We start from the raw sequence: 15,245 nt of genomic DNA, 5'->3' as shown, positions 1-15,245 counted from the left end.
TTCAGTAAACACCTGTTATAACCAACTTCTGCAGTCCGTGCCTCAATTACACACGGACATTACAATAACTATTTTAAACAATAATTTAAATTTTTGAAAAAATTAATTACCTTTTCTAACAGGGCTAAAACTAAACTTACCTTTCTTTAAAGTATTTAAAAATGATAAATGTTCTGGACCGATGGACTATTTTATGTGTGCAGATACCACCCTCTGGTGGTGGTTATTGTGTTAGCAGTGTGTTTGTATGAAGCAGAGGTCATTTGACCTTTGTTCCTTTCTTCCTGTGTGAGGTCATTTGACCTTTGTTCCTTTCTTCCTGTGTGAGGTCATTTGACCTTTGTTCCTTTCTTCCTGTGTAACACAGGAAGTAGAATTCCAGGAAGATCCTGGCACTAATGGGGGATTCCATAAGGGTTTCACAATCCAATGTAATCTGATTTCATATTAGGCCAAGCACAATATCTGTGAGTATCTTTGTTTCTTAGCATAATAGCAACATTGTCAGAGTAGTATTTTGATAACACTATGTTTATAAAAGGTTAATATTTGATAGTTATAGAAGTTAGTCCAAATGTTAGTTAGTTATACAATTAATCTATTCTACTGTTGTAAATATGTTATATCTTATGTAATATCGAATGTATAGTACTCAGTTTATGTACAAAACATACTTTATCTTTGTTTACAGTTTCACAAAATTGTTCAAGTAAAGGCTTCAAACAGCAAACGGCTTCACGAAGAATTATTTTGAATAAGTGTTTAACTTGCTGGATAACTCGATAGTGCAGTGTCCGTGTGTTGATAAAGACACTGAAGACAGGAGTTGGTTCATAGGTATTTACTAAGCAAAGTTTGGGGCGGGGGGGTTCTAATGGATATACACAATATACAGGCTTATATAGCCCGAGTGGCAATTACCAGCATTACAGCACACCTGGGGCTCTTAAAGGCACATACACCACAATTCCTCCCCTTTTAGCTAACCAGTACATCATATTTTAAGTAATTATTAATTACATGTTATAAGCAAAATAATATACATTGCTGTAATTAATTAATTATAAGTTAGTCTCTCAGGAGGCTTCCTGACTCGGTCCGGATAAAGCCTCGGGGGTGTAGTAGTTTCTGGTGGTGTAGTAGGTTCTTCTGGCAAGGCTGATTCGGCTTGAATGCCAGTGTCGGGTTCATCGGGTTCCAGTATCACCGGATCAGAGGTAGATATGGGTATCTCTACTTCATCGTTAGATGTATAGAGTTGTGGTGTAGGTTGTCCCTTTTCGGATGACTTTATGATTTGGTCAGCATGGCGCCTTATTATGCTTTCTCCGGTGTCCACGGTATACATCAGTGGTCCTAGTCGTGTGCAGATAGTCCCAGGCTGCCATTTGTCGGTACGGTAGTCCCGGGCCAAAACTTGTTGACCTATCTGGAAGGTTCTAGTTGGCCTTTCATTCATGCCTTGAAACTGCCGATTCTCCACGTCCCTTCTGATGTTGGGCTTGACCAAATCCAGCCGGCATCTTAGGTTTCTATTGAAGAACATCATGGCGGGAGTTTGGTTGGTAACCATATGTGTTGCATTCCTGTATGCGAATAAGAAGTTATCCACCTTGTGCTGAAGTTTTATGTCTTCATTACCCATGGCCTTTATGGCCTTCTTGAAGGTCTGGACAAACCTTTCAGCCAATCCATTGGTGGCGGGATGGTATGGGGCGGACGTGTAGTGCTTAACCCCATTGTTTTTTAAGAACTTTCTGAATTCTTCGGACACAAATTGCGGTCCATTATCAGAACATATCTGTTCCAGCAGCCCATTCCTGGCAAATATGGTCCTTAATACTGTGATGGTTTTTTCCGTGGTGGTGGAGGACATCTTTATTACCTCCGGCCACTTGGAGTGTGCATCAACCGCGATTAAGAACATTGAGTCCATAAATGGACCAGCAAAGTCGATGTGCACCCTTTGCCAGGGAGATGAGGGCCACTCCCATGGATGTAGAGGGGCTTGTGGTGGAGCGTTTTGGACCTTCTGGCATCCTAGGCAGCTCTTGGTTATTTCTTCAATGTCTCCATCGATACCTGGCCACCATACAAACGCCCTAGCTAGGTTCTTCATTTTCACTCCACCCAGATGCCCCTCGTGAAGCTCCTTTAGTACTTTATCCTGGAGTTTGGGTGGAATCACCACTCTGGACCCACACATGAAGGTTCCTCGGCACACTGACAGCTGTTCTCTTCTTTGCGAGAATGCTGGCAACAGTGCTTCGCCATGTGCTGGCCATCCCTTCACTGTTAAATCGTAGACCCGTGAGAGAGTCGGGTCATTTCTCGTCTCCCTTTCAATGGCAGAATTTGTCACTGGTAGACATTCCACTATGGTAGAGTGGAACATCTCTACTGGGTCTACTGTAGGTGCCTCTTCTACCGTTGGCAACGGTAGGCGCGATAAACCGTCAGCATTCCCATGCTGTTTTGACCCTTTGTATTCTATGTTGTATTGATGTGCCCCTAGAAAAAGGGACCACCTCTGTAGCCTTTGCGCTGTCATAATGGGAACACCTTTTTTTAGGGTTGAATATGGAGATGAGGGGTTGATGGTCAGTCAACAAGGTAAATTTTTGTCCGTGTAGGTAATGGTTGAATTTCTTCACTCACCATACCAGGCTGAGTGCTTCCCTGTCGATTTGGGCATAGTTACGCTCAGCTGAGTTTAATGAGCGTGACGCAAAAGCTATCGGCCATTCTGAGCCATCAGGGAATTTATGGGATAATACTGCTCCTATGCCGTAAGGGGATGCATCGCACGCCAGTCTGATTGGCAGTGATGGGTTGTAATGAGCCAAAACTTCTTCGGATGTGATTAAGTCTTTGCATTTATGGAAGGCACGTTTACAGTCTTCGTTCCATTTCCAAATCACTCCTGTTTGTAGAAGTTCATTAAGAGGGTGTAGAAGAGTTGATAAGTTCGGTAAAAATTTATGATAGTAATTTATTAATCCCAGGAATGACCTTAATTGTGAAACATTTTCAGGTGCTGGGGCTTTTATAACCGCTTCAATTTTTTCAGGTGACTTATGCAACCCTTCATTATTAATTATGTGGCCACAATATGATATCTGATTTTGGAAAAATTCGCACTTGGGGCGATTCGCTCGTAGGCCCCGTTCTTTCAGCCTAGTGAGCACCTGCTCCAAATTGGCAAGGTGCTCGTTGTCGTTTTCTCCTGTTACAAGGATGTCGTCTAGGTAGCATTGAGTCCCCGGAATCCCTTGCAGGACTTGCTCCATAGCTCTTTGCCAGATAGCTGGAGCTGATGCTACTCCAAAAACCAGTCGATTGTACTGGTACAGGCCTTTGTGTGTGTTTATCGTGAGATACTTTTTAGAGGCCTCCTCAACCTCCATCTGTAGATATGCCTGTGCCAAGTCAATTTTGGTGAAACGTTTCCCTCCGGATAGTGAGGCGAAAATATCTTCTATCCTCGGAAGAGGATACAGTACTGTGTGAAGGACCGGGTTTACAGTCACCTTGAAGTCACCACAGATGCGAATTTTTCTCTGTTCTTCAGAATTATCTTTATTCAATGCTTTTTTCATGACTGGAACGATGGGTGTTGCCCATTCGCTCCAATCTATTTTGGATAATACGCCTGCTTTTTCCAAATTCTCCAGCTCTGCCTCGACTGCTGGACGTATTGCGTATGGCACCGGTCTTGCCTTAAAAAATTTGGGAATTGCTGCATCTTCCACTTTTATTGAGGCGGTGATGCCTTTCAAGGTTCCTAGTTTCTCTTGAAACACTTCTTTGGCATTGGCCAAGATGTCTTTTAATCGTTCAGGTATGATGTCATCATTGTTTTTTTCCTTATTGGTCACCGTCAGTGCCTGAATGGAGTGCCAGTCTAAACGTATCTTCCTGATCCATTCACGTCCCAACAACAGTGGACCACCATCTTGTAGAATGTATAAATACAACTTTTGTATTTCTTTGCCGTTGTATACAACAGGCACCCTTATTTTTCCTTTGGGGTATACTTTCTGCCCCGTATATGTTTTTAAGATAATGGATGTGTCTTTTAGAGGTATATGCGAAAATAGCCTCTCGTAATCCCGTCGATTTATTACGGTTAGAGCTGATCCTGTATCTAGCTCCATTTTAACTGGGGACCCTGGTATTGTGAGGGTAACCCAAATGGTTTGGTAATCATCTTTGGCAAGTACATTATGTAATTTGAGACAGCTTAGTCTCTTGTTTTCGAAGTCGCTATTGCTCTTCTGGTCTTCGGAGCTACTGTCCGTCATCATTTGTACCTTCCTGTACTTTTCTTTATTGATTTTTTTTTTTCTGTCAGTGGATTTATTTTGTCCAGATCGGCATACCCGTGCAATGTGTCCAATCTTTCCGCATTGCCTGCATGCTTTGTCCTTGAACCAGCAGTCCCTCTGGTTATGGGTGGATCTGCCGCAGCGATAACATCTTTCGAAACCCTGTGTCATTTCATGGGTGCCGAAGTCCTGTGTCTTTTGTTGTATCTCTGCAGCTCCTTTTGCTGCTGCTTCGTATGATACAGCCATACTGAAAGCTTTGTCCAATGTTAAATCTTTTTCAGAAAGCAGTCTTTTTTGTGTTCCTTCACTTAAGAGACCGCAAACGAATTTGTCTCGAAGATAATCTGATAGTCCTGCCCCGAATTGGCAGTACTTTGATAGCTTTCTTAATTCGGTTAGGTAATCAGCGTTACTTTCATTCTTGTGTTGATTTCTCTTGAAGAACTTGAATCATTCCGTTATCAGCAGTGGTGTTGGGTTTAAGTGCTCCTGCAGGGTATCAACAATTTCTTTAAAATTCTTGTCCTTTGGTTTGGCTGGAGTGATTAAATTTCGTAACAGCCCGTATGTCTTTGCGCCCATTAAGTTCAGAAGTACTAAAGCTTTTTTTTCATCTTCTATTCCATTTGCTGTGCAATATACCTCTACTCTTTCCACGTATGTGGTCCAATCCTCTATCTCACTATCAAAAGCATCAATATTGCCAGATTTAGGCATTTCAGAAAAGATATGGCGCTTCCCGCGCTTTTTTTTTCTTTTCTGTAGCAAAGATATGGCGCTTCCCGCGCTTTCCCGCCGCTGCTGCCGATAACGTTGTTTACTGCGGTTTCCGTTCTCTTTTTTTTAATTTACTGTTGGAGACTCGTTCCCGCCGGAGGTCTGAACGCTGACCTGCTTGCCGCGCCGGCCGTCTCCCGAGTGCTCCCTCCCAGTCCGTTATTGATTGCCTCCGATTTCGCTGCCTGTCTCATCTGTAGAGCCAGCCGCTGGAGCCCCAGCCTGACGCCCAGGAAGGATTAGCGCAGTACCTGCCACCAGCTTGGCCAGCTGGTGAAACCACAGCTTCTCTCACTTCCTTGAGTCTTCTGGACGCCCGAGGAATCGATGTCCTTGAGGTGCTGCCGAATTGCAGGTAAGTCCGTTTCCACTTCGTCGCCACTGTAGTGTCCGTGTGTTGATAAAGACACTGAAGACAGGAGTTGGTTCATAGGTATTTACTAAGCAAAGTCTGGGGGGGGGTGGTTCTAACGGATATACACAATATACAGGCTTATATAGCCCGAGTGGCAATTACCGGCATTACAGCACACCTGGGGCTCTTAAAGGCACATACACCACAGATAGGAGCACATCAAGCACGGCCAGTACAATAAACCTGTGGAAAAATGTTTTAATTTTAATTAATTCACCACTTACCTTGTAAAAATCAGGCATTGCACCTGCTTTTTAAAAATGTAACTCCTGGAGACTTACCCTCCCTGAGAAACCTGCAAAAAAATCGTAAGTTCCATGCGCACGCGCTGCCTCTCGGCATACGCGTTCGACCTCTCAACCCTTTCCTTTAAGGGAACGGAAGTTCCAGTTTCCTGCGCATGTGCAATGCATGCACGAAACCGGCACTTCCATTGGGCCTACGGGTGAGTACCCCGTGCGTACTCACCCGTGGAGACCCGAATTTCTGGGCTATTGTATGTGTGTCTGTCTGTGTGTAAAATGTATACATAAGATCTACATATCTCAAAAGATAAAAATCCTTTTTTTCTGACACTGGTAGTAACAACAACTTTTACATATAAATAGTGCATTTAAGAAAGAAAACCTATTTACAAATAGGTATAAGTAGAATGGGCGCCGAATTTGAAGGGAGAAATTAGGAGGTGATGTCCAAAATTTAAGATAGGAGAAAGTACATTATTATCACTTTGGTGGTAAATCAGACAATTGCTGATTATTTCTAGAAAGTTTAATGCCCAACAAAAGGGAAATCCAGGCCTTAATTTTTTTCATTATTTACACTTGAAAGCTGAGTAAAGAAAAAACTGGACAGAGAGGAGGCTGTTTCCTCTGAATTGATAAGCAAGAATAGTGAGGTTGACCACTGTGCATGCATTATATACTACGTCTCACTCTTACAGTAAGTGCCCATCTGTGCAGCATTATGTAATGTCTCCACAGAGGAAACAACTGGGAGAATTGTTTTCACTTAAATCGATTTAAACGATCTGAATTTTTAAAAATTCATTCACGGGATGTGGGCATCGTGACAAGGCCAGCATTTATTGCCGATCACTAATTCCCTTGAGAAGGTGGCGATGAGCCGCCTTCTTGAACCGCTGCAGTCCATGTGGTGAAGGTACTTCCACAGTACTGTTAGGTGGGGAGTTCCAAGATTTTGACCCAGTGACGATGAAGGATTGGCGATATATTTCCAAGTCAGGATGATGTGTGGCTTGGAGGGAAACTTGGAGGTGGTGGTGTTCCCATGCGCCTGCTGCCCTTGTCCTTCTAGGTGGTAGAGGTTGCAAGTTTGGGAGGTGCTGTCAACCTTAAACAAGCTATATAAGGACATGAGGGAGAAAAGAATAGAAGGGTATGCTGATAGGGTTAGATGAAGTATGGTGGGAGGAGGTTCATTTGGAGCATAAACACTGGCCTAGACCAGTTGGGCCAAATGGCCTGTTTCTGTGCTGTAAATTCTATGTAAAAAAAAGGGCCACTTACAATACATTATTCCTCTCAGATTGTCCCAAAGAATCCCATTCTGCCAGCTGGAGGAGGCGAGTAGTCCGTATAGAGAAAAAATATTAGAAAGAAAGAATACACCCCAGTCTTGCAAAGACAGCCAAACTGAGACTGTGCTCACCTATGGCTGGCAGTGGGTAGGGCTGGACTCACAGAATTTTGCAAAGCTACTCCTGCTCTAATTTCCATAGCACATGGAAAACAAGTTCAAGGAGGATGGTCTTAGTGCATAACATTGCCTGCCTCTGCTCATGCCTCAGCCCATCTACTGCTGAGTGTAACCCATAATGCTAGGTGTCCATTTCATTTGCACTTGACGCGCATTTGCTGTGGCATCCCTATCACGGGTGGGAAGTACCCACTTGAATCAGGTGGGAGGATTTCAATAGTATACACAAATGATGTAGGAATGGCATCATAGTGATCACCCTAGGAAACTGGAGATTAGATATTGTGGGGCCGCCCCTTCAGCTAGCAGGATCTGTAAAGGGGAAGTAAGTATCATTCTGTGGTCCTTCAGGGTTGCACTTTGCACTTCTGTTTCTGGCAGCAGCCAGCCGGCCAAAAAAATTGTCAGAAATATGGGCAGCTTTAGCTAAAGTATAGAGCTTGTGAAAAACATATCACCTAAATTATGCTGAGGCAAATGAGGAAGTGAAATTGGGGCTTAAAAATCTTGCAGATAGCAGTTATTTCCTGTAATGTCACTGTTACATTTCAAGATTTTGATTATTTGACCTAGGTGGAATTTAGGTTAATTTATATTAAGATGTTGTTATTAACTTAGATTCAGCTCACAATGGACTAAATCTACAACAAACAGCTCCTGGGGATGTGAATTATAATTTAAATGATGGTGCATCCCGCATACCACATTAGCAGGAGACAATGGAGGTTTGTTAAGACAGTCCAGTAAACATTCATAAATAATACATTGGAGTAAGCTCAGTGGGGGTTGATGGACAGCACCCCACACCTAGCAGCATGGTAGCTGGTTTACATTACAGCAAATTCACATGCACAAAAGAGCTGAAGAAGGGTCAGAGGTCAAAGCTTTGACTTCCTGTCCAGCTAAGAAAGCAGACCATCTGCAAAGATCTTCAATTGAAATCAGACAAAAATTAAGTTTAATGCCATCTAGTTTCAGGGAATTTGCTCATCAGAAAAGTATATTTAGCTTGCTAGCAGGGACAGAATGGCATGCTGCATTATTTCCTTTGTTCTGAGGAGAGTAATGAAGAAATTGAAGTTCACTGTAAAGGTTTTTCTGTCGGTTCACTTATATGTAAAATAAATCAGCTTGTTTGTTCATAATTGGTCTTGTCTCACGAGAGTATTCATCAGTCTGCCTTCTGGAAGTTAGGAGAAATGCACGTGGGGCTACATGCAAGATTATAGCATCCAGTTCATATAATGTGAGATTTCATTGTTACAACCACTGGGTCATTCTATTGTATGACTAACTATCACACTTACTTCATGCCCCACTTTAGCCATCCAACATCACACTTTAGCATATCCTGTGATTCACCGTGGGTAGCCCCACAGGAGATCTGCTAAGTATATCCAGCACTGAGACAAATTTGACAAAATACACATTGGGGGTAACTTTCAATTTCTGTGGAGGCATAAGACTGGTGGTATAGGATTGGCTGCCAGTTATACACTCCACCTGGTTTCAGTGGAAAGAAAAATCGGTCGGGGTGTATAGCAGGCAGTAGATCCAATAATGCGAGTTTTACGCTCCTGCTGAACTTGAAATTTACCCCATCATCTTCTCAAACCAACCCCTAAAATCACAGGCAGTTTTCTTATTAATACCATCAATAGCAGTCTATCTTAATTCTGATGGATTCAACAGTAAAGCAATTTAGTTAAGAACTAATTAAGATTTTAGACTTAGAATTACAGCATCCATATTCCACAGCTAAACACCAACTAATTTTTCATATAAGGGTATTACTGTTGAGCCTTGGAACTTAAAGTTTTAACTAGCTATGTGTGACCAACTATGAAAATGTATTTAATTAAGGGCTACTACAGCATACTTTTTTGTTCTGCTAGGAGATTAACAAGAGGAGATCAGAAGACAGGCTGAAAGATACCTCACATAACCCTGGGGGTTATTAAAGTGCTCTGTGAAGCTCATATTAATCTTGATTAAAATTCAAACAATATTTGCAAGTGTTTTCAAATAAGTCAGATACATAGAATAGTCAATGTATATTAGAACAGTGTGGAAATCCTCCAACTTGTCATTTTGTTACTTGTGTCCTGCTCCTGTTAATTGAAAGCCATCTCTTGCTTGAAAAAAATGTGAATTATCCACGACTTTTATTAAGCAATTTTAATGAAACACCAAAACACAACAGGAACACTAAGAAACACCATAAAACATCAAACCAACTATTGAAATGCACATAATCGAAACTGGATCACTGTACCATCTGCGCAATGCAACACTCAATCAGTTTGCATAATACTCTGTGTGTGGTTTGCTTCCTGCCAACAGTATATTCATCCATAAAATACTTAATACAGAGAAAGGTTCCATCAGGATGTCTGGCTTTTTTTCAGCTATTTCTTCAGCAATCACACAGGATCGGGCACCGCGGTAAAGATGGGGCCTGGTTTCTCAACATCTGTCTGCTCGTTGGATCCACTTGCTTGAGCTTAGGTACAGAGCAAAACCACAGAGCACAACGTGAATGGAGTGCATCATAAAAAGAGTGGGAAGTTGAGAATTTGGGGAGAGTAGAAATTTGGTGCAGAGGGGGAAGGAGGTGCTCCTTTTTTGTCTTTAATACTTGCAGTGGTTTGAGTAAGCTTGAGGCAGTAAGTTTTTTAAATTTTGTTCAGTGTTTTAGCACTTAGTGCAAGTTAGTGTGTATAAAAAAAAACTTAAAACAGACTAAAAAGTAATTACCTATAAACAAATATAGACTAAGATAAAGTAAGGACCAAAAATAAAGAACTAGGAACTAGAATAATTAAACCGGGTTTAAAAAAGTGTGAGATTTTCCTGCAGCATCCATTTGGCTGATGTAAACAATTCCCAGACCCGGTGATGTCACAGGACAGCAGGCTGGTGATTGGTTGGTGAGTAACACATTATTTTGTTCGCTAAGCGAGGAGAGTGCTGTAAACTAGAAATTAGGAACCGATAACAAATACTTCATTAAATAAATAATTTCAAGTAGTTAAATTAAATAGTTTAAAAAAACACTAAAAATAAACCAAGTGAATTAATGACATAAAACTTTCATTAATTAAATATATAAAACAAGGCTGGATAAAAATGCCAGTGCAGGAGGTGTGCTGCATCTGCAGCGTGTGGGAGTTTGTGGAGAGCACCATGGTTTCAGGCATCCACATCGGCAGCAAGTGTCTGAAAGTTGAGGAACCTCAGCTCATAGTTGTTGAGCTGGAGTGCAAGATGTAGACATTGCGATGCATCAGGGAGGGGGAGAGTTACCTGGACATTTTGCCCCAGGAAGCAGTCACACCCCTTAGGTTAGGTGGTGGTTTAGATTTGGTTAGTGGTCAGGGACAGGAGGATGTAACTGTGAGTCAGGCAGGTAAGGGAATCACAGATGCAATGGTGGAGGAGCTTTAGCCTTTGCCATTGTCCAACAGACACGAGGTACTTGCTACCGATGTAGATGAGAACAAAGATTGCAGGGAAGATGGGCAAATTGACCACGGCACCGTGATACAGGAGGTCATTCAAGTGGGGGGAGCGAAAAGGAATGTAGTAGTGGTAGGGGACAGTATAATCAGGGGGATAGATACTGTTCTCTGCAGCCATGACTGGGAATGCCGGAGGCTGTGTTGCCTGCCAGGATTAAGGACATCTCCTCCCGGCTGGAGAAGAACTTGGAGCAGGTGGGGGAGGATCCAGTTGCTATGGTCCACGTAGGAATCGCTGACATAGGTAAAACTAGGAATGAGGTTCTGCTCAGGGAGTTTGAGAAGCTAGGTAGAAATTAGGAAGCAAAACCTCAAAGGTAATAATCTCTGGATTACTGAGAAATGCGCAAAGTGGCATAGGGACAAACAGATTAGAGGTTTAACTGCATGGCTGAAAGAGTGGTGTGGGAGGAAGGGGTTTTGTTTCATGGGGCACTGGCACCAGTACTGGGGAAAGAGGGAGCTATTCAGTTGGGATAGGCTGCACTTAAACTGGGCTGGGACCAGTGTCCTGGCAAATCAAATAACGAGGGCAGTAGATAGGGCTTTAAACTTATAAGTGGAAGGGTGGGTTCAGGTAAGGGTAAATTTGTAAGTCTGAAGGGAAAGGTCAAGGCTGTAGAGCAGAGTAGCAATTTGGGTAAAATCAAGCAGATTGTGTCAGGAAGGGACAAAGGGCTAGATTTTCAGTCGCTTGCGCCAGCAGTTAGCGCCTTAAGAGAAGTGATTTCCGGGCGCTATGCGTGTAGCGCCCGGGCGCAGCGCAGTTTGCGCCCCGCCCCAAATTAAGTTGCCCGTTAGCGCCGGCGCAAAGTTTAGCGCCCGCCCGGATGCGCGCGCAGAAAATGACGTCACATCCTCGTGCAACGCCCTTTGGCCGCCCCGATTGCAAACTTCAGTCGGACCGCCCCATTGTGCGGCGGGCGGCCGGAGCGTTTGGAAAAAGGAACGCAACACAACCAGCGCGGGCCCCGGGGGGCGCTAATTAAAGGGAACGTCCTCTCCAGTATAAAGGCCATCCTTTTTTCAGAAAACAGTCTTGTGCAACGCATTTCTGGAGACACAACAAGGAGGATAGCTAACTGGTTTCAAGCAGCAAGAGCCAGGTATTTTTGGACTCAGGCAATAGCGCTGCAAGTGGCCATTTGGAAATTAGACTGTTTGCCAGGATTTGATGGGGGCTGCATGGGGTGCCAACGCGCAGCTGCAGCGCCATGTCCGTAGGGCTCGCAGACGCATTGTGAGAGGGGCAGCCCTGGCTAGAGGCAGAGGGGGCTACAGGCGTCGGCCACGTAGGCCTTACCCAGTCAGGCTATACCGCCAGCAGCGCTCCTACCTAAACATGAGTGCCGCGCGATGTGTTAGAAGGCTCCGATTCCGAAAGGAGGTGATTGCAGAGATCTGCCACCTGCTTCGCCGAGATCTGCGGCCAAAGCTCAGGTGCAGGACGTCTCTGTCGGTGGAAGTGAAGGTGACGGTGGCATTGAACTTCTATGCCACCGGCTCCTTCCAATACGCTGCTGGGGACATAGCAAACATCTCCCAGTATAGCGCGCATCGCTGCATCCGCCACGTGACCGAAGCACTGTTCAGAAGGAGAAGCCAATTCATCTCCTTCCCCATGGCCCTCGAGAGCCAGCATCAGCGCGCATTGGGATTTGCCAGACTCGGGGAATTCCCCTTGGTGCAGGGCGCCATTGACTGTACGCATGTGGCTTTGCGGGCCCCTCTGGAGCATGGCGAGCAGTATCGCAACAGGAAGGGCTACCATTCTCTGAATGTGCAGCTGGTATGTGACCACAAGCAGTGCATCATGGCAGTCAATGCCAGCTTCCCAGGCAGCAGCCACGATGCCTTTATCCTGCGGCAGAGTACTGTGCATGACATGTTCCAAGCACAGCCTCCCCCAAGAGGATGGCTCATCGGGGACAAAGGCTATCCTTTGTGCACCTGGCTCATGACCCCGCTCCGCGCGCCCAGGACCGCTGCTGAAGAGGCCTACAACGAGAGCCATCAAACCACCCGCAACATCATCGAGCTAACTATTGGGGTCCTCAAGCAGCGGTTCCGCTGCCTTGATCGCTCCGGAGGAGCTCTCCAGTATTCGCCAGACCGGGTCTCCCAATTTGTGGTGGTTTGCTGCATGCTACACAACCTGGCTATCCGCAGGACTCAGGCACTGCCACCTGACGTTGGACCAGCACCTCAGGAGGAGGAGCAGGAGGAGCATGAGGAGGAGGAGGAGGAGGAGGAGCAGGAGTACGTTCCCAGGAGGGAGCGACCAGGGCCAAGGGCCGCACGACGCCACCTTATTACACGGTACTTCTAAGCCCCCTGTCAGGGAATGGCCAGGGGCCATGAGGGAAGATGAATGCAGCCGCTCCGCAAGCCCTCAGCCGGCGAAGCCAACAAACACTAAGAAGAACAACCATGGAGACTGCATGAATAAAGATAATTTTTTATTGCACAAAAATGAAAAGCCCTTCCCACATGAATCCCCAAAAACAATAAACGGGCCCCACAAAAAGCCCAACAAACAACTCACTCCCACAAACTGGGGAGGAGCCACTCCACCTTTATTCAAACCGGGCCTCAACGTCGGCCTAACGCAAAAAATAAGCCCTCCAAAAGCACAACCATGGGCAAAATAAAGATGGCCACCGCCATATTAAAGGAAAGCTGCCCACACCCTCTACTGAGTGGCCCGCGAGGGCGAGACCTTGGCCAGCATTTTGCCTCCCCTGCCCGGCCTGCTGCTCCTTCGCAAGCTCTGCCCAGTGGCTGCTGCGAGGCTGGGGGAAGGCGCCTGAGGCTCAGATGCCCTTCCGCCAGATGCCGCTGGGGGGCGGCCTACACGGCGTTTGGGCCTCGAGGGGCCGTCTGCTGAGTGGCGCACCTGAGCCTGGCCACCATCAGCTGCAGCCGCTTGCCGTTGACGCCCCAGAGGGGGAATGGCGGGGACGGATGGCGCAATGTGGGCCAGCTGGCGTCTGGGATGCGCTGGCTGGTGCTGTGGCACGGTGGCACTCGGCCGGGCCCGCACTGCAGGATCCGCAGCAATCAGCCGACGGGCGGCTTGCTGGGATGGTCCAGCGCGGCGCCTGCCCTGGCGATGCCTGCCTGAGACAGCGCGTGTGGCAGCAGTGAGTGGCCCTGTGGTCCTGGTGTGCGCGCGCATCACATCCGCCAGGGTCTTGACGGCATCAGTCAGCATGCGGCCACTCGCGGCAGTTGCTGCCCCGAACTCGCGCACACTGGTCGCCAGCGACTCGATGGCCTCAGGCATGCACCCCACCACGCTCATGAGCTCCGTGTGGCGCCGGTCCGAGTCATCGGCCATCTTATCCAGCTTCCGCACCTCCTCCGAAGTGAAGGTGTCCGGACTGGAGTCGCGACTCTCCCGCTGGGGAGGAGGGGGCCGAACTAGGGGACCCTTGCCGCGTTGGTGACGGCGAGTGTGCCGAGCAGCAGCACTCCCCTCTGATCCTTCCCCCCTTTGGGGGGAAGGCCGCGGGCCACGCGCACGGCTGCTGGGTGGCTGGACGCCACTGGTCCCAGAAGCTGCATTGCCCTGCGACAGTTCCTCCAGGCACTCATCCAGTGAGGAGGTGTCAAGCATTTCCTCCTCTCCTGCGGGACGTGACTGTTCCCCCGAAGGTCCGGCTTGCTCCTCCTCCTCCTCCTGGTCGGAGGTGCTGTCACTGGCAGCTTCAGGGTCCTGGTCGTCACCAGCTGAAAGCAGGAATGCACAAGAGTAGCTTCAGAGTGAGGAGACGGCGTCAGCGAGGGAGTTAGGACTGGTGGGATTCAGCGCATTGGTGGGACAGTGGCAAAGGAGGTAGCTCGGATGGGCCAGTGCGACGCGAGAGGGCCAAAAGGCGAGGTCCTTACCATTGCCGGGCAGTGGAGGGTCGGATACACCGCACGCTGTGGGGACAATCACACGGGCTCCCATGAGCACACACACGCGCTCCTCCAGCCGAGTGAGCTTCTGCAGCTTGGCGCGGCCACCCCTGGCACGGGCCTGGCGATTAAACGCTACTTTAGCCTGCAAGAGAAAGGACGGGCTGTAAGTGCGCAGTGAAGCCCTGATGTAGTGTGCACTGCCTCCCATGGTGGAATAGCTTGGACAGAGTGAAGCCCTGATGTAGTGTGCACTGCCTCCCATGGTGGAATAGCTTGGACAGAGTGAAGCCCTGATGTAGTGTGCACTGCCTCCCATGGTGGAATAGCTTGGACAGAGTGAAGCCCTGATGTAGTGTGCACTGCCTCCCATGGTGGAATAGCGTGGACAGCGTGAAGCCCTGATGTAGTGTGCACTGCCTCCCATGGTGGAATAGCTTGGACAGAGTGAAGCCCTGATGTAGTGTGCACTGCCTCCCATGGTGGAATAGCTTGGACAGAGTGAAGCCCTGATGTAGTGTGCACTGCCTCCCATGGTGGAATAGCTTGGACAGAGTGAAGCCCTGATGTAGTGTGCAC

The sequence above is a fragment of the Somniosus microcephalus genome, chromosome 1 (assembly GCF_052327205.1).
Source record: "Somniosus microcephalus isolate GS21.2 chromosome 1, FLI_Smic_1.0, whole genome shotgun sequence".
NCBI classification, from domain to species: domain Eukaryota; kingdom Metazoa; phylum Chordata; class Chondrichthyes; order Squaliformes; family Somniosidae; genus Somniosus; species Somniosus microcephalus.
Note: the sequence above shows the minus strand (reverse complement) of the source record.